This window comes from Biomphalaria glabrata, chromosome 16 (assembly GCF_947242115.1).
Source record: "Biomphalaria glabrata chromosome 16, xgBioGlab47.1, whole genome shotgun sequence".
NCBI classification, from domain to species: domain Eukaryota; kingdom Metazoa; phylum Mollusca; class Gastropoda; family Planorbidae; genus Biomphalaria; species Biomphalaria glabrata.
The window spans coordinates 31499329-31521793 of record NC_074726.1 but is presented as its reverse complement, the minus strand read 5'-3'; the positions used below and the strand labels follow the sequence as shown (position 1 = coordinate 31521793).

Genomic DNA, 22465 nt, shown 5'->3' with positions numbered 1-22465 from the left:
TTTTGTTATGTATCTTAGAACATGGTAACCACTATTGGCAATCCGAGATAATAATAAAAATAGATGCTTATTTTTTCATGTCTTTTTTTTGCATTCTTAAAAAGAATGTATGCATCCAAAACAGTGTTACCCAACTTAGAGCCTGCAGGCCATAACTGACCCATGATGCAGTGCAGTTTGGCTTTTGAAGCTTCTGCTCATGGTGCAGAGACTAATTTCATTGGACTTGCCTTTTTTTGTGTGGCCCATGACATGTATAAGAAATTCAGCCTTCAGGCTGGAAAAGGTTGGGCAGCACTGACCTAAATCATCCCTTTTGAGTTTTGTCCACATCAATACATGATTTTATTTCCTGTCCAATTTTTCATAGACCTAAAAAACTTTTTTTAAATGTTGATAGAACAGAAAGAAAAAAAAGTTTTCTTTTTCAGGGTGGGGTGCTCTGTAACCTTAAGTTTTTGGACTAGTATTTAAAAATAGTATTCATTCCTACAAAAAGATAAGTTTATTGAGACTTCAAATTGTTTTGTTGCTTTATAAGATCAATTTTAAAAAATGTCATCACCTCCAACTTGAATTATTCTCAATATTATTGAATATGAAAAACAAGGTGTGAATTATTTTGTCATAGAAACATTTATTACAACATAAACTGAAAAAAAAAGTTAAATATTATATAAATATTGTATATTACAATAGCTCATGATTTTTACTAACGAGTTTCACTTGGGTTTCTCTGTGGCTAATTACTCTTATTTCATACAGTCTGTATATTTGTTTGTATAGATCTTTATTTATTTTAACACACATCTTCTTTTCTCTAGAACTGTTCTTAAAGTTTACCAGAGACATTTGTATTAGATGTCCAGATGATACTTGTTTTTATTTGACCACATAAATTTGTCATTATTCCATTCATTAGACAAACTCCAAACGTTTTGCTGGATAAAACTTGCTTCATCAAAACATTGGTTTTGCTGGCGGGACTATCACCTTGATTCTAAAAGAAATTGTTTTACTTATTTCGGATGTTCCTTCAGAGTTGAAGATAATTACTTCCTAGTCCAAACCTCCCGCAGGACGACGGGGGATGGGAGCGGGCAGGGTTTGAACCCGGGACCATCGATAAGTCCGAACGACAGTCCAGCGCGCAAACCGCACAATCAGGCAGCCATCCTTTTATTGAAAAGAGTTCATCTTAGTTTATGCTTTTGTTTAACTTTTGCACTCTCAAATCTACTAAACGTTAATCATAGAAAAGTAATGAAACATTTTTTTTTCTTCTTAGCCATGTCTACTACCATTGTTAAAATAGATAAAATTGTGAGGGAGTTTTAAAAATGTAATTTGCTAGATTACTAGCACACAGCCACTCATTGAATGTCATTTTAGTGGAAAGGGGAGGGGGTGGGGGGACAAAAAGTGTTTTCTATGTTGTTTTGTTATATGCTTTATTTTAATTGACATTTATTTTCTCTTGCTATTCATTCTCTAAGTACCAGTATGAAGAAACCAAACAAGCAGCTGAGGGAACATTTGATTAATACTTTTTTATAAATATAAATTGTATTTGGTAGCGTTTTTTTAGCTTTTTTTTTCTAAAGCCTTTATTGTTGACTTAATTTGAAATATTCTTTTATCTCAGATTTGTGATTAGTACATTAAAACAAAAACAGTTTTGTAATATGATATATTATTATTCATCACTGTTACTAATCCATATTTTTTTTTTACATTTAAACACCTTGTATATTGACAGAAGAACTCTTTTGTGTTCTCCTGATTCCTACAATCATTCTAGTGGCAGCCATTTTATTTCTTGTCATTTGTAGAACTATGATTCAGTTGTTATTGTTGTCAATTAGTCCTGCCAATGGTTATTATGTATTTATATGGTTTAACATTTTTAAAAAATTATTGTAAAGACAATCTAAATAATGCCTGTCCTGTCCTGTCAGGACTTTATTTATGATTAGATTTTTAAATGTCTAGGTAATTAAGTAAAATTTTAATTGCAATATGTGTGTGTATTAAAGAATAATTGTTATTTTTTGCTTGATGATTATACATAGACGCGAAGTTCAGCCTAACAGACATACCATACACACTCAGTTTGTTCATAAAATAATTAACAATATGTATGATAAGTTAAAATAAAATATGAATTTAATAGAATAATATTTATACAATAATATCGAAAGGAATAATGTGAATGATAATTTTTCACAAATAAATATAAAAATAAGTCATAAATTCATTGTAAGTAATAACTTAAAAAAGCATAAATAAAGTAAGCACCAATATGTTGCTTGAAAACACTGACTTCAACATCACAGTTTCATATCGTATGCCAAAGATTCATCTCTGTAATAAGTTCTGTATAAACTACCAACGGACATCAATCATGATAGCAGCATACTAGAACTGTCATTAACTTCTGACCAACAATACAAAGATGACGACGACAATGTCCAGGGTAATACCAAAAACCCACAGCTTGAATCAACGATGAAATAATTAACTGAAACCCTATAAAAATAACAGACAATCTCTAAAACTACAAATACAAACGAATCCATTTAAAGAATATCGTTACAATAAAAATACAACTCACCCTAAACAGAGGTCAAATAGTCCTAACAAGAATTAATCCAAGGCAATATGGTAAGGCTGACCAGTAGTATAAAACCAAGATTCATTCAGGACCTCAAAAAGTACATCTTGTCTATCAATTAGAAAAAGGCGAAAATGCCCCCAAAATAAGAGCTGATAAATTATTTCACTCATGACAATGGGACAAGGAATAAAATGTTGCACAAAATATTAATACCATGAATGACGTCATCGCCTACAGAAGAAAGTGGCGCTATTTGATAGTGTACATTTTTACAAATATACTCAACAAGATTACTAACTGCGACAAGCTTAATTTGGGCAGTCTTAACTACATTGAATCACATATGTGTATGTACAAATTTACATAAGTGTTTAAAGTGTATATGGTCTTATCAAGTAGATCTGTAATGAAACTTGTAGAAGGTCGAAATCTCCACAAAAGCTATGCGTAGGTTCTCGTGGCTCCACTAACACAAATGTTATCAGTAGGTTCTACGCTTCTTCTTCGTTCTCATTTTATGTTAAAGTGTTCAGACAACTAGACCAATACATGAGATGAACTGCGCAGTGGTTTCTAAATCAGGGAGCTCTCCGTATAGTTTTCTTTCTATTGAGGTGTTTTGGGGCCAGTGTCTAGTACGGGCCTCTTGGTAAAGAGAGCAGTTTTGGAGGACATGGTCGGCATTATCTGGTGACACTCCACACGGGCAGATTTCACTGGTTCCAATTTTGAGCTTCCGGGCTCTATGTTTTTATTCTAGACATTTGTATTGTGCTAGCATTTTAAACATTATTTTATTGTGCATTAATGTTTATGTAAGAAACATTTTCCTTATTACTGATTTTATTATGGATAAATATTCGTACAAAGTTAAAAGAATAAGATCGAACTGTAGGCATACAGTTGAATGATTATATCTAGGCCTATGTAGGTCAAATTCACCCCCCCCCCCCCCCCCAATACAAAAGTTATGAAAAGTTTGTTTGGTTAACTATATTTTGAAATTCATGATAAAATTTTAGTTTAACTACTTTATTTTAGTTGAAAACTTTAGTGCAATCAATAATCAAACTCATTTTGTTATAATAAAAATTAAACTATTTTGTTTTTAAAGCCATAATTCAAATAATATTCTCAGCCTGTACCCAATTCATAATTTGAAAAAACTGGAATTCTTAACATTCATAATCATTGGCTGTACAGATAAAAGCAACAAGGGTGAGGTACAATTCAGTATTTAATCACAGTATTAAGTTACAAAATTTCAAATCTAGAATTAACAGAATTCACTGATCTTAATGACAATTGAAGAAAGCCACAATACAAAGTTGACACTGTGAAAAGTATTCTAAGAAAAAAATGTCATGATGTGAAAACTCACTCTTTTTCATATTGGCTGAAAGAAAAAAAAAAGAAATAATTTTATTTAGCTTTTTTATTTTAAACATTAGAATACATTGAATACCAAAGCACGATATAGCTGGAGTATATTAAATTAAGATGTGATGCTCTGTTGAGTTTATAAAAGTTTAGGGCTAGTAGCAGATTCTTTGTCCTCACATGAAATGTATCATGTCTTTTCCAAACAGAATGAGAATTTGTAACCAAAAGTATGTTAAGAACTTACATAATAATTTGTATCAAATCAAATAATATCAAATATCTTAGTTTATGAGAACTGATCTGGTTTTCGAAGTTGACTATAACAATGGAATCTCTAATTACAGGGGGGCGGTTGCCCCACTAGCTACCCCCTAAGGCCACTACTGCTTTAACTGAATATATTGAAATATAGCCGATAAGAATAATCTTCATTTACATGAAACATTTTATGAGACATTGCCAAATATTTATAAAGATATTTAAAATTAGTTTTAATTTATTTGCATTTTTATATGTATATATTATGGACACACTTGATTTCTGTATGTGTCCGCAGACCGCATATTCTTACGGGCCGCATGTGGCCTGCAGCCCATAATTTGCTAACCCTGCTATAGACTATAGTCTAGGTCTAATATTTAATTTAAGTCATTGGTTAATATGCATGACTGAATGCAAGACGCGTGGGATGTAATCATCTTCTTTTTAGAAGTAACGTCTGTATTATAGAAGAGGAAGAGCAATCCCTTTTCTCCATTTCAAGACTTGTCTGTTTCAACCACAAGTGAATATTTTTACAGAAAAAAAAAAACAAGCACTAATCTAGAACAAAAAAGTGCTAAAAAGAAAGTGTTAGGCAAGATACTTACAGTTCACTTTTGAGTCTCTGGGGAAAAAAAAAAGGTTTTTAATCTTCTTTCTCTCTCTGACACCTTTAAGAAAAAAAAATGTATTGTCTAAAAATTTTCATAGCTTTTTTTATTCTTACCTGGATTTCTTTGTCTTTCTGTCTGGTTATGTAGTTGTATTTCTGAAGAGAAAAACAAATATTTGTTAATCAGATTCATTTTCTTATTCTATTCTTATCACAATTTTACTTACAGACTTTGTATCAAATAAAAAGGTAATTAGATCCTACACCTTTCAAACTAGTCCTGCATGTTAATCAATGACTTTTTGCTAAGTCCTCGGTTTTCCTGGATGATTTGAGCAACCCTTTCCATTCTCTAATGACACTAGGGAAGAAGGAGAACTTGCAGGAATTTGTTTAAGCATATGGAATAAGGGGTGGTGGTGGATGAGGGGTTAAGCGCTTGGCTTCTGAAACTGGGTTTCTGGTTTGGAATCTTAGGGAAGACTGGGAATTTAAATTTCTGGATTTTTAGGGCGTCCCCGAGTCCACCCAACTCTAATGGGTACCTGACTTTAGTTGGGCAAAGTAAAGGCGGTTGGTCATTGTGCTGGCCACATGGCATCCTGCTATTTGACCGTTGGCTATAGAAACAGATGGCCTTAACATCATCTGCGCCATAGATCTCAAGGTCTGAAAGGGAAACTTTACTTTTTTTTCTGTATGGTCCTTAAGATCAACTTTGATTGTAAAAGATATAACTTACTGATCTAAATTGTGTCAGCTGTTTCACTAGCATGATTTTTTCATGCTCCAAATCCTGAAAAGAGAGCAATTTAAAATATAGACAAATTGTCTAGAAAGATATAAGCTACATCCTAATAGCATTTCCCAAGACAAAATTTTAAATCAATTTCTCTAAGACTGATAAATTAACCATTTGATATTGAACATTGTCCTACCCCCGATTACCTTTATAATCTTAAGCGAAGAGAAGTAGGTCACATTTTTGTATTTAATATAAAAATACAAACTACAGCTAGAAAAATAGAGATTATAACTGAAAATAAGGTATAAAGATTCTTCCTTTTAATGAAAAATAAAATCAGTTTTCTCCAAAATGATTTGTAATTAACCTAGCAATGAGACTGAAGAAATATTTAATTTAAAAATTTCAAATATTGAAAAGGGGTTTTAGGAACATCTCATAAAAACAGTATAGGACTAAAACGTTCTGGACAGCAGAAGTGGCTAATGGGTTTAAATGTTGTTTTGTTTGTTTATTTATAAAAATAAACTGTTATGTAAGGTCATCTGTTTCTGTGGCCAAAGGTTCACAAAGGTGTCATGTGGCCAGCACAACAAACAACCACCTTTATTTATCCTCAACTAATGCTAGGTACACATTCAACTTGGGTTGACTCAGTGTCCTAGAAATCACAAAAATTAAAATCCATCTTCATCAGGACTTGAACCCATGACCCCTTGGTTCAGAAGTCAAGTCCTTTACCACTCAGCCACTATGTTATTTGTTCACCTTGGGTAAAAAAGGTGATAGCATGAGAAAAACCTCAAAGAAGAAGAGGAAGTGATTATTACTAAACTCAATTTAAGTCAGTTGTCTTTGGTACTCGGAGCAGTACACATGTATTGAAGTGGCCAGTTGTTACCCACTAAGATGGCTAAGTACGTGAGCAAACATGGCTCTCAGTGAGCTACTGTATGCTCTAGCGAGTGTACCTTCACGTGGTGGGGATGTGAGAAAGGCTTGCTAACCAGTTCAAAACCCACCGCTGTTACCCCTATGGGTGGTGAAGGTCCCCTCATGGGTGCAGGTTAGGGTACTAATTGATTAATTTTTTAAATTGATTCTTGTGTTTTCAGGTAAAAGAAATAATTGTGCAAATTTCAGCTTAAGATTGGGTGTCAGAGAAATATTGTGTACAAACTTTTGGCCAGACAGACAGAGTTGATATAAATTTGTAAATACTTACTATCAACCTTGACTTTATGTTACTAACTTCATTGCTTGTGTTTCTCAAGTTCTCTTCACTCCTAGCTATAACATAGAGATGTAGTTTTATTAGTCTTTTTCTAAGGCAACAAAAATTACAACATTTTAGCTTATTAAGCACTTTGCCTGTATTTCATCAAACAGGAAAAAGTAACAGTTTTTCATCAGCGTGTCATTATTCAAGAAGAAACTCAAAGGTGTCCAAATGGTTTTCCAGACTTTGAATTTGTCCTTCATTTCCATATGAAGTCAACTTTTTTTTCAAATTCACCCCAGAGATGGGCCAAACTGAAAGAAGCTGGAGCCTGGAGTTTAAAAAAGGACAGTAATACAAGGTGGTCTGCAAGAGAGAAAACTACGTGGGCAGTTTCTTTGCAGCTTGACAAATTCATCAAGCTGTTGAAGAAACTTTCTGAATCAGCAACTGTAGGATGGACACTAGAAGCAGCGCACAGAATGAAATCTCTTCAGCACTACTTCTCTTATTAAGAGACATTTTCACTACTTCAATAGCTGTATTTTTGTATGAATCATCTGACTAGTGATACTTTTCTTCAACACGTTCATGGTCTCCTTTGTTTTCAGTGCTCTTAAACTACCCTTTATACAAACTTTTGGAAATTGAATTATCAGAAATTTATAAGAAGAGAGCTTATAAAAGTTTGATAGACGATATTATATATAAAAAAAAAAGAGATACTTCATGAAACAAAGATTTTACATACACAACAACCTTGAGCTTTTTCTAAGTACTGCTTGTTTTTCTGGTCTTGAACCTTTTTTCTTTTGCAACAAAAAAAACAACAAAAAAAGAGTTTGTTTAGAAACATAAGAAAAAGATCATGTAAAATACAAAAGGAAATAAAGGCCAACAAAACAAAATAAAATAATGAAACAAATTCAAAATAGTAGGACAGGTTCAGTTCAAAATAATCAAAGAACCAGCATAACAGAGGCACAATAGTGTCTCATCTCAAAAACCAAAACAATGGTTTACAATAATATAATAAATGTCATAATCAAATGACAACATCCATGAGACACACTACTGTCTCATATCAAAACAAAAGATGTCTTTTACAAAAAAAACAACATACATAATATTTACATAAACCAACTTATTACTAACAAATAAATAAAGTCTACTTAGTTCATTAACGAAACACTCTTCCCATAACAGTGGCACACTCCTCTTAAGTAACACAGTCAGAGCACAACAACAAGTATTAGTTAAACATTATGGATGGAGATTTCGTTCAAAATGCACTGGTCAGCTCAAGAGAGAGTGGCTATTGGACTACAGAGAAATATCCAGTGCTGACTAGATCCAAACTAAATAGAGCCCTCACAACTATCTCCACATATTCAAAATTATGGAAAATGGAAATATACAAAGAAAAGTCAGTTTATTCAATCTTTAGCCACAGCAACAAAACAGCAAAAAGAAACTACATCCTAAAAATAGACTCTCAGCCAATAAATAAAGAAGAAAATCCAACATATCTTGGTGTAAAACTAGATCAAAGACTGTCTCTAAAACACTTTATGGCAGATTTAAAAGAAAAGGCATCACAAAGATTAAACATAATAAAACACCTAGCAGGAACATCCTGGGGAGCTGAAAAGAAAACCTTAAGACAGTTATACACTGGATATGTCAGATCTGTAATGGATAACTGTCTCTCCATACAAGTAGCTGCCAACAAAACCTATCAATCCTCATTAGATACAATCCAAAACCAAGCCTTGCGGTTAATTAGTGGAGGTATGAGAACTACTCCCACAGCAGCCTGTGAAATAGACTCCAATATTGAACCTCTTAAGTTAAGGCGCAACAGAGCAGCATTAGAAGCTATTGAGAGATACAGAAGGTTGGAGGACGATCATCCAAATAAATTACTAACACAGAGAAATAGAAGAAACAACCAAAAAAAGCAAAGGACTCTGATCCAACTTACTGACGAACTAGCCCTAAAACACCACCTACCCAATAACAGAGAAAAAATTACCAGGTTTTCAAACATTACACCCGGACTTAACTACAAACAACCAACCATCAAAACACATTTACTAAATAACACCTTAACAAAAGAATTAAATCCACTGGAGCTCAAAGTAGGCATGCTTGAAACAATCGAAAGCTATCAAAAAACAGCTATCCATATTTATACAGACGGATCGGCTTTCAAAGCTACCATCAATGCTGGTCTTGGTGCCTTCCTGGTCTTCCCTAAAAATAAACACTTTGAGATAAGCGCACCATGTGGCGATTACTGCTCAAACTTTCAAGCCGAAATTGAGGCAATTACCACAGCACTCCAGACAGTGGAAAACAAATTATATGAAGGAGTGCAACCACCATCAGATATTGTTGTCTTTACAGACTCCCAATCTACTCTGCAAGCACTTAATAGCAGCACCTCAAACAGCCCAAGAGAGTTGACAACACTCATTGTGATAATCCACCAGATGATATCAAAATTAAATATCAATATTACACTACAGTGGATCCCTGGACACATTGGCATCATGGGAAATGAAAAGGCAGATAAGCTATCAAAGGCAGGTTCATCTATGGAACAACCAGATAGACCTGTTAACTACCTCACCCTAAGGTCAATGTTAGTCAACAATCACAAAGAGGAGTGGCTCATCCAATGGGCATCAGGAAACACAGGCAGAGCCATGTACAGAGAAATGACTACGCCTAACAAACTGGACAGTATTAACTTCCTCCCCCGCAAAGAACAATCTACAATCTTCCAACTAAGAACAGGACACACACCACTATTAAATTACCACCTGAACAAAATAAACTCCACACAACTACCCCTTTGCAGACATTGCGCCCACCCCTTTGAAACCGTAAACCATATCCTCTTTGAATGCCCCTCCCTAATCCACCTTAGACAGACCCTACTTCCACTACAGCCCAACATAACCAACACCCTGTACGGCAGTGCTGAACAACTGAAGAAAACAGCACACTTTTTTTCCTTGGCACAGTCTGCAAAAGAGCTGACAGCTCAGCAGCAATAAAGCTGGCTAGAAGAAGAAGAAACAGTTAACCGAGAATTAAATAGTATATTAAAGGGAGCTAACTCTTACTGAAAATAAAGTAACTACCCTTATTGTCCCTCTTGTCACAACACACAAGAACAGATCAGTTCACAACACACAACAAGAACATAAATACACAACAAACACTATTAAAAAAATTGAAATAAACATTTAGAAATTACACTGTGACAACACTATGGAGAAAATTAAAAAAAAAACAACATTTGACCTCTGGCTGGGCAGTCTGGGATTCTATCAGGTTAGTATCTCTGCCCCTGCCTCTTTTACTTTTTTCTGAGCTAATCATGTTTTAAAAAAACAACAACAAATAATTACTAACAGAAAATTCAGCGATGGCTACAAATAACTAAAGACCAGTATAATAGTGTCTCTCTACATATGCATACATATTTATATATATGACTGCTTGTCTTGACCATTACTTGTTTTTTTTTTTTCAAAAATATTTCAAGATAAGTATAAATGAATAATTCAATAAATGATGGCTTACACGGAATGGCTGCTTGGTTGTTCATGGTCTATTGGCTGCCATCCCACGTCTTCCTGCAGGAAAATTGAACTGTCTCTTGCAAAATATTAAATGTGCAAAGAAGTTAGATACTGATTTATCCATTCAAAATTTAAAAAAAAAAAAAAAAAAATATTTCTTTCTAATTGTTTAGCTTTATTTATTTTCTTTCTGAATTCAGTAAGCTTAAATTGCTTTTTTTCGTTTTGTTGTTTCAGAGTGTGAGTAAATATAAACAAAAAGATACACCATACAAGTAATGCTAGAGCAGACAATGTACAGAACATAGGGTAATAAAAAGACTGGAATATACCAGTCAGCTCTGCTTCATGTAATTTCACAAAGTTGAGAAACAAAATAATATATTTGATAAAATACTTGTAATTTTTAATCAACACTCACAGATCTATTTTAGTGCTGTCAGAGTCGCTCAAATGTTCACATTGTTTGTTTTGCTCTTTGACCTGTGCAAAAGACAACATATGTATGTGCTAAGTTGAAGTAGAAGCAGAAAGCATTATCAGAGTAAGAATTGGAATATGTTTTTTTTGTAAAATGTTTTACATCAGAGTTGAAGATAATTTACTTCCTAGTCCAGACCTCCTGCAGAATGATGGGGTATTATATGGGGTGTTCATTTTGCAGCTCAATGTATTTCTAAAATACCAACAGGAGCCATAATAATTTTTAAAAATAAATTTCAAAGAGAGTTTGTGTTTTCACATAAGCTCAGATGGAGCCCTCCACTAGATCCACCTATGCAGGTAAAAAAGAAATATCAATAGGTATAAACTATCAACAACCACAATCCTATCTCCTTCTATACAAAGTAGATGTGTGCAGGAGAAAGTATTTTGTTTGGCTGACTGCTGAGGTATTATTATTGTTATTACATTCTTAATATTTATAATGGGGCAGAGTGGTTGAGAACTTGGTTTCCAAATCTGGGATCCTGGGTTCAAATCTGGGATTTTTATGGCCCCCCTGAGTCCAACCAACTCTAATGGGTACCTGACATTAGTTGGGGAAAGTAAAAGCAGTTGGTCATTTTGCTGGCCAAATAACCATCCATCCATCCCAGTGGCGCTACAGCCTGCTCATTAACCATTGGTTTAAGAAGTAGATGACCTAAGATCATCTGCCCCATAGATCACAAGGTCTGAAAGGTAAACGTTACTTTTTTGTTTTGGTAACTTTTTAATATTAATAACAGGGTTTGGTAGTCGAGCTCTTGGCTTCTGAACTGAGGGTATCTAGATTACCTGACATGTTTTTTTCAGTGAACTGATTGTTATGAGGATAAAGTTCAGTATGAGCCTAACCTAATGATTGTACTTTTCTGAATTACATTCTTATTGTTTAAAACTTATAGCATAAAATAATGTTTTTGTATGTTGAAAAGAATGCACACAAGACTAAGACTAAGACTAAGACTGATTTATTGATCCTTAAGGAAACTTCTTGTGATTACAAGGACTCTTTTCTCATATAAAGACAACACAACAGAAAAATACACATAATTACAACAGACACAACAAAAAGAGTTCATTCAGCGACTAGACACAGGTATCTTGGTGCATTTCATGTTCCCTGATCAACGAGTGGCGGTGTTAGAGTCTGACCGAGTGAGGTACGAACGAGTTTTTGTACCGCTCCGTTCTTGTTTTGATTGACAGCAGTTGCCCACTTCGCGACGACCTGACATAGTTCTGATGGAGCGGGTGGCCGTTGTCTTCCAAGATTTTTTTGATTTTTCTTAGGTACTTTAATAGGTGTAACAATAGGTGTTAGGCCCAGTACCTAGTGAATTTGTATGATGAATGCATGTATATATTGTTAAATACATCTATTCAAGCAGAACCTGACCCCTAATTGTGGTGTTTTTTCCCCCGCTAAATTGTAGAATATGAAGGCCCCTTGAGATGCTGGGCTTCTGGCCTTGTAATGGCAGGGGTAACTGAGCATTGATCACACAAGACAGATAATTAAATGATCATCTATTGTTGATGGTTGACCTTCTAACCAAGAAGCTGATGAATGGCCAAACTCTCATTCCTGACTTCTGGAAAAAATCCTTTCCTTGGATACAATTGAAATGGCCACTGGCTAAGCTTACTGATTATAGAAGCTGGTAATAAATAACACTAAAAGATGCCTTGATTAAAAACATGAATAAATATAGGTGCTTACAACTAGAATATGCATTCTTAAAAAAAAAAAATATTTTTGGTAAACTTTACTAACCCATATAACAGAAAACACATTAATGTGTTATATATATTTAGAGAGAGAGAGAGATGTGATAGGCCCTATATATATAGATAGACAGATAGATATAACTGCCTGGTCGTGCGGTTTGCGTGCTGGACTGTCGTTCAGATTTATCGATGGTCCAGGGTTCAAACCCTGCCCGCTCCCATCCCCCGTCGTCCTGCGGGAGGTTTGGACTAGGAAGTAATTATCTTCAACTCTGAAGGAACATCCGAAACATGTAAAACATTTTACAAAACATTTTACAAACATTTTGATATGTAAAAAATGTGAGATGATTACAACGAACATAAATGTCAGTTCTGGTTTTTAGATCTTCAAACTCTTTCCTGCAGGGTTCACTGTCGTCGCCTCTGTCTTCACTTTCCAATAACAAACCAACAGGAATGTCTTCCACTCACTAGAACACCATTTCCACAGTTTTCCTAGGCAACTTCCTGACTAGACAACCCACACAAAGAACCTTGCTGAACCATTACTCTAGGGGGATCAAGCCAAGTTCTCGTCTAAAATATTATATTCTTCCTTTTCCACTTAGATGGAATTCCAGTTGCTCCAGTTCATATACAGTGATCTAATAGTGCACTGTTGCGCCTTGTGCATGCAGAATGACAACAATACATAATTTTGAAAACAAAATGGTGCGCTTGCTTTCAGAACAGAAAATGTAGCCTTTGCAAAATATCATGACATGGGATTTTCAATAGCTTTTCAAATTTGAAGACCTACATATGATAGACAGACAGACCACATTAAACTAATAGTATCCTTAAAACAAGGCTTTTTGATGCAGTAGTCATTTTGGCGCTAAGTATTGTCGACAGATATTTTATTACCTAATCCATGTGCTGCGCTATACTTGAAATAGTTGTTACTATATGTTTATTTATCCTTTAAATTGAAGACAGGAGTAATACAAGGCTGTCCCTACACAATAAAATCTGAAAGCAGTTCTTTGGCACAAAGACTTGAACAATAACAACTAAGAATACAGACAAGCTCCAGATATTTACCAATGAATGATGTTTATAATGATCTAGAACGGCCCTTGTACTATTCATGTTGACTTGTTTTCTATAAGAACACTAGTTTTTTTTTCAGCGACAAGAATTGACAGTTGTTTTAGAGTCTTGGACAATACCGCGGCTGTATAGAGCTAGCCGTGTTCTTGACATCTCATGTGTGTAACACTGCACATCTTTTCTGCATCATTTTGGTTCGTGTACTTTTGACAGCAACATGATTGGTGCCGTATCGTATAACATTTGCACGTTAATGAAATGGGAGAGCTGAAGAAACGAAAATTGTATGTTGAAACTTTCAGGTAAAGTTGACAGATCTTTTTTTTTGTTGGTGGAACATAATAAGCCAACATGTTTGATCTGTAAAATGTGTTTTAAGGAACATAGCATAAACGGCATTCTAAAAAAAAAACATTACAAAAATATGGTGGCATTGTTGGTTTGAGTCACCAAGAAAAGATCACAAAGTTACGTCTAGAGTTGAGTGATTGACGAAAATATTTACCAAGAAGTCAAGAAATGAGTATACTGTAATGGAGGCTACAGAGTTGCTCACATTAACAAGAGAAATGAAGCATAAAAAGGTGCTTGCTAGCAGTGATGGAATAAAATCGGCCTGAAAAAAAATGAACCTGTCAGCCTTTCTGGCATGACAATAGCAAAACGAGTCGAGTAGACGGTGTTGGTGAAAATCTCTTCAAAACTAAATGACAGAGCAGCAGATTTTGAAATAATTACTATTGCCGCTGAGGAGTGACACCAACTGGAACTGATTGACTTACAAATCCAGATTTCCAGCTTGAGAAATTTCGAACAATAAGGACAATAGATTTCTACGCTGTGTTGTCTACATAAGCCTTGCACATTTCCGAACAAAAATTGATGGTGTGATCACAATGTTTACCAGTGCTTATTTTAGTAGAAAACTTTTTCAGTTATAAGACAACTGAAACCCTTGTTACGTAACTTAATTATGGTGTATGTAGGCCCATTGGAGCCACAAATTTGTAAAATAACTATTTAAAATGGTTTATTCTCTATTTCATTTTTTGGTATCTTTTTCTTAATGTGGCCCGTGACACGAGTGTTAGAAATTAAAATGACAGGTATAGACAATTCAGCATGAATAGTATTGCATCTTCTATACTTCTTGACGGTTTGTTATCGAACTGGTGCGGTCAAGACCTGTTTCGACTTCTTTCAGTAGATGTTTTAAAATCATTTTCTAAAGGCACTTCATTGGAATTGATGTAAGTGCTACTGGACGTAGGTCGATGTTGGAAAAACAATGATCTTCTTTTTAGGTACTGGAATTATTTCAGATGTCTTCCAAATGGAAGACATTTTGTGCATTTGCCAGGACTTGTTGAATCTAGCACAAAAGCCAGTTATTCCGCACATAGCTTTACAAGTTTGCCACTTACTTTGTCGGGTCCCGAGGCTTTGGCGGTGTTTACTTGTTTAAATATCTTTAGTCACTTCTTGTTTATTGAAAAGTTCTTGAGACTGGTTTTTTATTACTGTTTTCAAATGATGCCAATAAATCATGGTGGTCTTTCTCAAGCAGTTAAATCGGCAGTAGAAATCATTTAATTCATTGACAAATTTGTTATGGTCAGCGACGCACATTGGTTTGCGCTTGAGTACGTAGCCAGTAATTTGTTTCAAGCCACTCCAACAAGCTTTAGAGTTATTTTTCTTGAAAGAGCTTTCAATTTTTTCCTTGAATCTCTCTTTTCCTTCAAATAATTTCTTTTTAAGGGCTCTTTTGGCTGAGATGAATTCAGAAGAACTGCTCTTGAACATTCTTTTTTTTTATAGAATCGCTTCCTTTATTTCTTTGGTCATCCAGGGTCAATTATTACTGAATGTTTTAATTTTCTTCTTTGGTACAATCTTGTTTTCACAAAACTGGATATATGAATTAACGGTTGTGGTATGTTCATCTATGTCAGGGCAGTTGTTTACAAACATGTCCCAATCTGTTTGCTCCAGACAACTTTGTAGCTGTAAAACAGCGTCGTCAGACCATGACTGGATGGACTGTACTACGGGTTTTGTTTTTTTTTAAAACTGGTTTGTACTTGGGTGTAAGATGGATCATTGTGTGGTCCAACCCTCCGAGAAATAACTATCGAGATGTGTAGGCCATTTTTATGTTGATATAACACATGTCCAAGTTTTTATCGAGCCTTGTTGGACAATTAACATATTGACATGTTGTTTTTTTATAACAATAAGCTATAATGTCAGTAGTCATAGATTTGACAAAGACAAAAAAATAAATGTTATTTCTAGTTTACTAAATTCTTACATCTTTGAGGTTTTTTTTCTCTTCTTGAAGACTTTTAATCTTAGAACTCAACTCTGACTTCTCTGTGTAATGATTATCAAGTATTTTTTGAAGCCTGAAAGTAAAGAAAGGTTAACATTCCTAGTGAATCACTAGAGTTATAAAAATCTAGATCTGTCATCAACCTTTTTTTTTTCACTCTTTTATATAATAAACACACTTCTATCATGCAAACATTTTGGGAATTATGTAACAAGGATTCAACTGCCTTGTTTTCATTGATCCTTTACATAATGTTAAGTTATACTTTACAATCAATATAGTAATATAGTATTGTCTCTGAAAGATTATGTTGGAGTGTGGTTTTATATGTGGTTACACATACCAGTGATGGGAATAGACTTTACAAAAATTTTAGGAAATTTTGGTCCTATTCCCCCCCCCCTCCCCCTTTTGTAAACTGGCCTGTAGCAGCGACTTAAAATAAGATGTTGCAGAAATTTAAAATATTTTCCTAGCATGTAATTAATGTTCTTATCTATAGGTTATATAAGTTGCTGCAGACTTCGGCGACAATGAAAACATTTCCATCTACAGATGACAATCCCTCGAGGCCAATCTAGAATCAGTCCTCTTCAAAGTGAATTTGTTTCAACCTAAGTTCATCAACAAATAATGAGAACACTCACTGAGCTTCAATACTTTCTTTCTCCTGGAGTAGATTCTTAAATTTGGCATCCAGCTCTCTGTTTCTCTGCTGCTCCTGTTTCACCTCATGCTCTTTTTCTTTCAATGAACTTTCTAGAGACTTGACCCTGAGATCAAGAAAAAAAAATTGAAACTAAATAGAAACTTCTGATGCCTACGCAATAAACTTTTAGTTGACATTTCTGGCCAAGCCTATTACAGTTGAAATATAGGGTTGGGACGTACTGGTTTCATTTTAAACATTGTCAATCAAAAAAATGAATTAGAAATAAAGTGTTTAGTTGAATCATTTAGAAAACTGAAATGAAACTATCCAAAAGTGAATGTTGACTAAAATTGTGTTTTTCTTTTTTTTTAAAGTTAAAAACAACAACAGCTTCTGAGATCAACACAGATACACAATAAGACAAATGTCCTCAAGCATAAAAAAGACTATTAATGTTAAGGCATGATCTCAAAAGTCGAGAGAATTTCAACCACTCAGACATAGAGTCACATTTACGGAGTTACTTTGAAATGTCTTCATGCTGTCACATCTCACGAAACAGTATACATTTTGAAAAGGTCCTTCTAAAAAGATGAAGGATGCCTTTTATTTAAAATATTTTAATTTATTGAAGCAACGGTAAGAATCACATTTTTGTGTGTGTGTGTGTTAATATTCAAACATGGAGTGATAACTTTAATGACATTCAAACTTTTACTTTGCTTCTAAAATTGTATTGACTGCCCCCATCCCCCTTTGTCAGGACCTTTAAGCCCCTCTCCCTTTCCCCAGTATGAGAAACACTGGAATTTAAATATAGAAATGTGGTGGTTGTACTTTTCTCAGCTCTCCTTCACCTACAAAACTCTCTCTACTGATTGTCCATATCTTGTCAAAATATTTAACAAATGCTCCTTCTTCCCTAGTGCTATTAGAGCATGGAATGGGTTGCCTGAGCTAGCCAGGAAAACCAGTGACTTGGCAGAATTTAAGTCATTGGTTAATATGCACGACTAAATGCATGACGCGTAGGATGTAATCATCTTCTTTTTTGAAGTAACGTCTGTATTATATAAGAAGAAGAAATCTCATTTTTCTATTGTTGCAGTTTCTTCTAAGACATTTTCATAGGCATTAAAAAGATCATGAGTTGGTCTCACTCTTGACTAAGGTGTATATGTTTATAGTAGGCTAATGCTAATCTTTTTCTAGTATCTTCACCTTTTCTACTAAAGCTGACAATAATTGGATCATCTGATAAGCTTTTTTAAAAAAAAAAATTATTTTAATTTCACTTTTTATGGTGTATTTCAAGCTAAGTCTGTCTGAATAAGTCAATAAATGAAAGCCTACATTTTTTTTGATGAGTGTGCTAAGAGGATATATACTGACTTTACCATTAAAAAAATATTTGCCAAAATGTTTTGCTTTATATATTATGATGTTCATTACATTGTTTTCATAATACACTCACTAAGTTAATTGTTTTTTTTTCCTTTTACTGTTTCAGAATGAGAGTAAATATTTAAAAAGCTTTGTTCTTGTTTTTTGCTAATTCTAGGATATTATTTTGTACATAACAATGTCTAACAGTGTCATCCATTGGTATTAGTAGGAAATGGCAACTCTTAAGTTTAGTAAGTTATCTTATTTAGACATCCTATTATAATTTATGTCCAAAATGCACATTTACTGGGGGCCATGTAATTTTAAATCTTAAAGAAGACAATGTACAGAACAAAAAGAGGGTAATAAAAAGGCTCTTTAATTAAGATATTGTCCTATTCATATAGAATTGAGAACCCTGTTTTATTTGTCTCACATTTTAAGTAAGAAAAAAACATATTCATATATTTGATAAGAACATGGTAAAAAAATAAGTAAATAAATATATTTTTCAAGACTCACAGATTGTCAGCTGTTATATCCAGTTCCTTTACTTCATGCATTCTCTTCCTAAAGTTTTCTTTAGTTCTTTTTTGCTCCTTTAGTTCAACCTGTCAAAACAAACAGCAACTACTACTCTCGAATGAACTTAAGAAAAAAAAAAGTGTAATTTAGACTTTCTCTCCTAATTAAGAATAACATAGTTGATTCAAGTGAAAGAATACAATGAGCCCTGCATTCTAAAGTTCAAGCATCAGAAAATGGTGACAAAGTTTTTTTACAAGCGTGAAGGCAAAGAAAGATGGTTGGGACCTGGTCTTTCAAGATGGAAAAGTTTTTTTGTGAGACATAGCGGTGTATTTGTCAGAGTGGCACTAAACAGACTTAATAAAGCGAGCCTGAGTGAGGAAGAGAGTACAGAAGATGATGAGGAGAACAAAGAAACGATTCAAGACGTCATCAAGAGTGGTGTAAGCGAAATATTTGATGGAGATTGTGAACTTATTAGAGATGAAAGTGACACAAGGACAGACATTCATTTTGTAGCTTGTTTGAAGCCAAATGAACAAACAGAATACAGAATGGAAGCCTTTTGGAAAAAAAAAAGTTTTGTGAATACAATAAACAGTTGAAAATCTGGGCAGAGACCAGTAACATTCTGTACTATCATAGCTCAAGTAGGAAGAAAAAAATTTTTGTCATGGTACAGGAAATAATGTTAAGTGCCTTAATTCCAAGAATAAGTTAACTAGTCAAGTGGGCTAAAAGTGGAGTGTGTGAGTGAACGACTAGGTAAATAGGTCATTCTTTTATATGACCTTGAAGAGATGTTTAGGTAAACATGCATGAGTAGTCAGGAATAGGTAGAAGACTAAGAATTATGTAGCAAGACAAGAAAGGCCACGCAACACGAAGATTCCTAGATGAGTCATTGTTCAGTGGTCATTATTCGACTAGTAGTTTATGTACTTCAGTTATTTGACAATATTGTAAGATAGCCAACTATTTCATAAAAGTGATTCATGTTAATTTTTTTATTGTTGGATAGCTTATTTGATTGAATCAAGTTTGAAGAAATTAAACTCAAGAAAGATATATTCTAATTAGATTTCTTCAGTGTGATTGAATAGAGACAATGCTACTCTGCAAAAGAGCTCATGACAGTGAGGACAAATACAATATATGCTTGAATCTTACATCAAATTTTTCTATTGCAGATTCCAATAGATGAATATGGTTTGCGTTGTTATCAACTACTTCTTCAAATAAATAGTCAGCTCTTTAGTGGGTGGAGGCGCGGTGGCTGAGCGGTAAAGTGCTTGGCTTCCGAACCGGGGACTGGGGTTCGAATCCTGGTGAAGACTGGGATTTTTAATTTCGGGATCCTCGGGCGCCTCTGAGTCCACCCAGCTCTAATGGGTACCTGACTGACATTAGTTAGGGAAATGTAAAGGCGGTTGGTCGTTGTGCTGGCCACATGAAACCCTTGTTAACCGTAGGCCACAGAAACAGATGACCTTTACATCATCTGCCCTATAGACCACAAGGTCTGAAAGGGGAACTTTACTTTTCTTTAGTGGGTGCACTGCACTCGATAGGTCTCTTACAGCTGGCGGTATCTTTGGTGGGTTGACAGGAGTAGGTCTGTAAAGAAGCTATTGGAAATGATCGACCAGTCTCTTCTTTTGTCCTCTTCGTCTGTTATCAAGTCACCATTTTTGTCCTTCACTGGCCTCTCTGACATGGCAAATTTTCCAGATATGTTTTTGATGACTGGTTACAGTTCTTTGGTACTGTTCTGAAGAGCTGCTTCTTTTGCTAGTGCTTCAATGTAGTTTTGCCTGTCTGTTCTGATGCTATGTTTGATACTCCTATCTATTTCAGCATATTCTTTTTTGTGCTTTTCCTTTTGCTGCTCTTGTTTTACTGTTGTTCATGCCTGCTTTCTTCTCTCTTCTTTCCTTGATCTTCTGAAGAGTTTCTGCTGAACTCCACTCCTTGTGGGTGTATGACTTGAGACCCAGTACTTCTTGGCATGTGAAATTTACTGTTTTTTTTTCAGTTTCTGCCATGTCTGTTCTACTGTCTCCTCTTCTAGGAGCTGGAACTTGTTTGATAAGGTGATCTTCAACTCTTCCTGTTTTGTGCAGTCTTTCAGTGCAATGGCATTATAATGTTGAAATTGGCTGGGCTCACTTGTTCAAGTCTTCTTCAGCTAGCACATTGACCTCCAGCTTTTTGCCTTCATTCCGAACCTGGTGAGTCAGGTACAGTGGCTACTAAGCTTGCCATATTTCCAACAAGCTAGGACAGAGCTGCGTGGCTATTTTACATTGGTCGTGGCCATGAAACCACAACCAAAAAAAAAAAAAACAGTTCTTCTTGACCACCCCAGGGCAACCACAATGAGGTGGGGGCTGGAATCACACTAACCAGAAGTGTGTATACATTCCATAATAATATACTAAATATCTCTACCATTCTAAAAAAGTCTATAAAGTATATATTAAACACAGAATACAGCTAGAAACTAATCTAGATTACTACTACTAGACTAAATTAGATAGTCTCCATGATAGAATATAGAGACTCTGACCAAGTTAAGATCTAAATTCAGAGTAGTTCTTATAGTATTGGATCTTCTTATAGTTTTAGATCTTACCTAGATTCTAAAAATCTTTATCAATTTTTAGTATCATCTACTCTGTCACTATGTAAAGTCTAAATCTAGAGTAATCTAGATTTTCCAGATCTAGACATCTAGCGTAATCGTGACACTAGTCTAGATGACTAGATCTAAATTAATGATAGAATGATTAGATCCTAAAATTTACTACATTTAGTAATTAGTATAAAATTTAGATTAAATTATAATCTAATATTTGTTGATCTAGAACAGTGATGGCAAATGGGGTTGTTCCAAATGGTTATGTTTACATCACATGGTTGTGTTTACATCTCATGCTCTGCTTACTTTTGTTAATTTACAGTGGGAAGCTGAAGTGTTTTAGAACAATAATTGGTGGTTTTAATTAATTAATTAGTGCCAAACTATAATTTGTTTATAATAGGAGAACTTAGATGTTTATCTTTTTTATAGTTTCAACTTAAAACAGATAGTTAAACATTTGACAGATGGTTCGGAAGCGTTGGCCTATATAATAGATTCTATAGTCTGCAGTACTGAGATCTAGATTTCTTGACTTACACATTTACAGTTAAACATCTGGGTAATCGACCCTAGAAAAAAAAAAGTAACACTTTCATCTACAGCCCTCCCTCTCTGCCCTAAAATAAACAGGCTAGAACACTAAATGTTGGACAGTAGACCATAAATGTGTGTTGTATTGGTCTATTGGTCAGATAGGTCTAGTGATTCTAGTCTAGTCGATTATTTGCTTTAAATGATGAAAAGACTGCCAGGTGTTTTTCCTTGTGTATAATAGGGTTGAGCTGTCTAGCAAACAAATAACACATCTGATAGTCAAGGATAAATCTAGATATACTTTTACACAGTTCATATGTGTTTTATCCAGGACTAGATTTAGGAAGTAGAGCAAAAGGTTAATAGAAGACTTTTTTTGCAGCTCTTGAGTCAGGTCGGCTTTAGTTTCTGAAGTAGTAGATGTTTAGATAATACAACATTCAACAGTTCCCTTCATTACGTATTAAACTTCTTGTTCGACATTGTTCATCAGCGTTAACTGCCTTAATATTTTTGGCCTTACACCTGTGTTATTTCCTTATTACAGTGTTACCTCTGATTAGACTTATCTATACAAGACAAAGAGAAGAGGTGCCTAGAAATTAAGATGCAGTCCTTAATATAAGAATTACATTCTATA

General features: G+C 34.5%; 1 pseudogene; it reads right to left on the bottom strand.

Moving 5' to 3' along the window:
• Positions 1-3841: 3841 nt before the first annotated feature.
• Positions 3842-22465, bottom strand: part of LOC129923353 (golgin subfamily A member 6-like protein 22) — a 103993-nt pseudogene continuing 85369 nt past the window's right edge.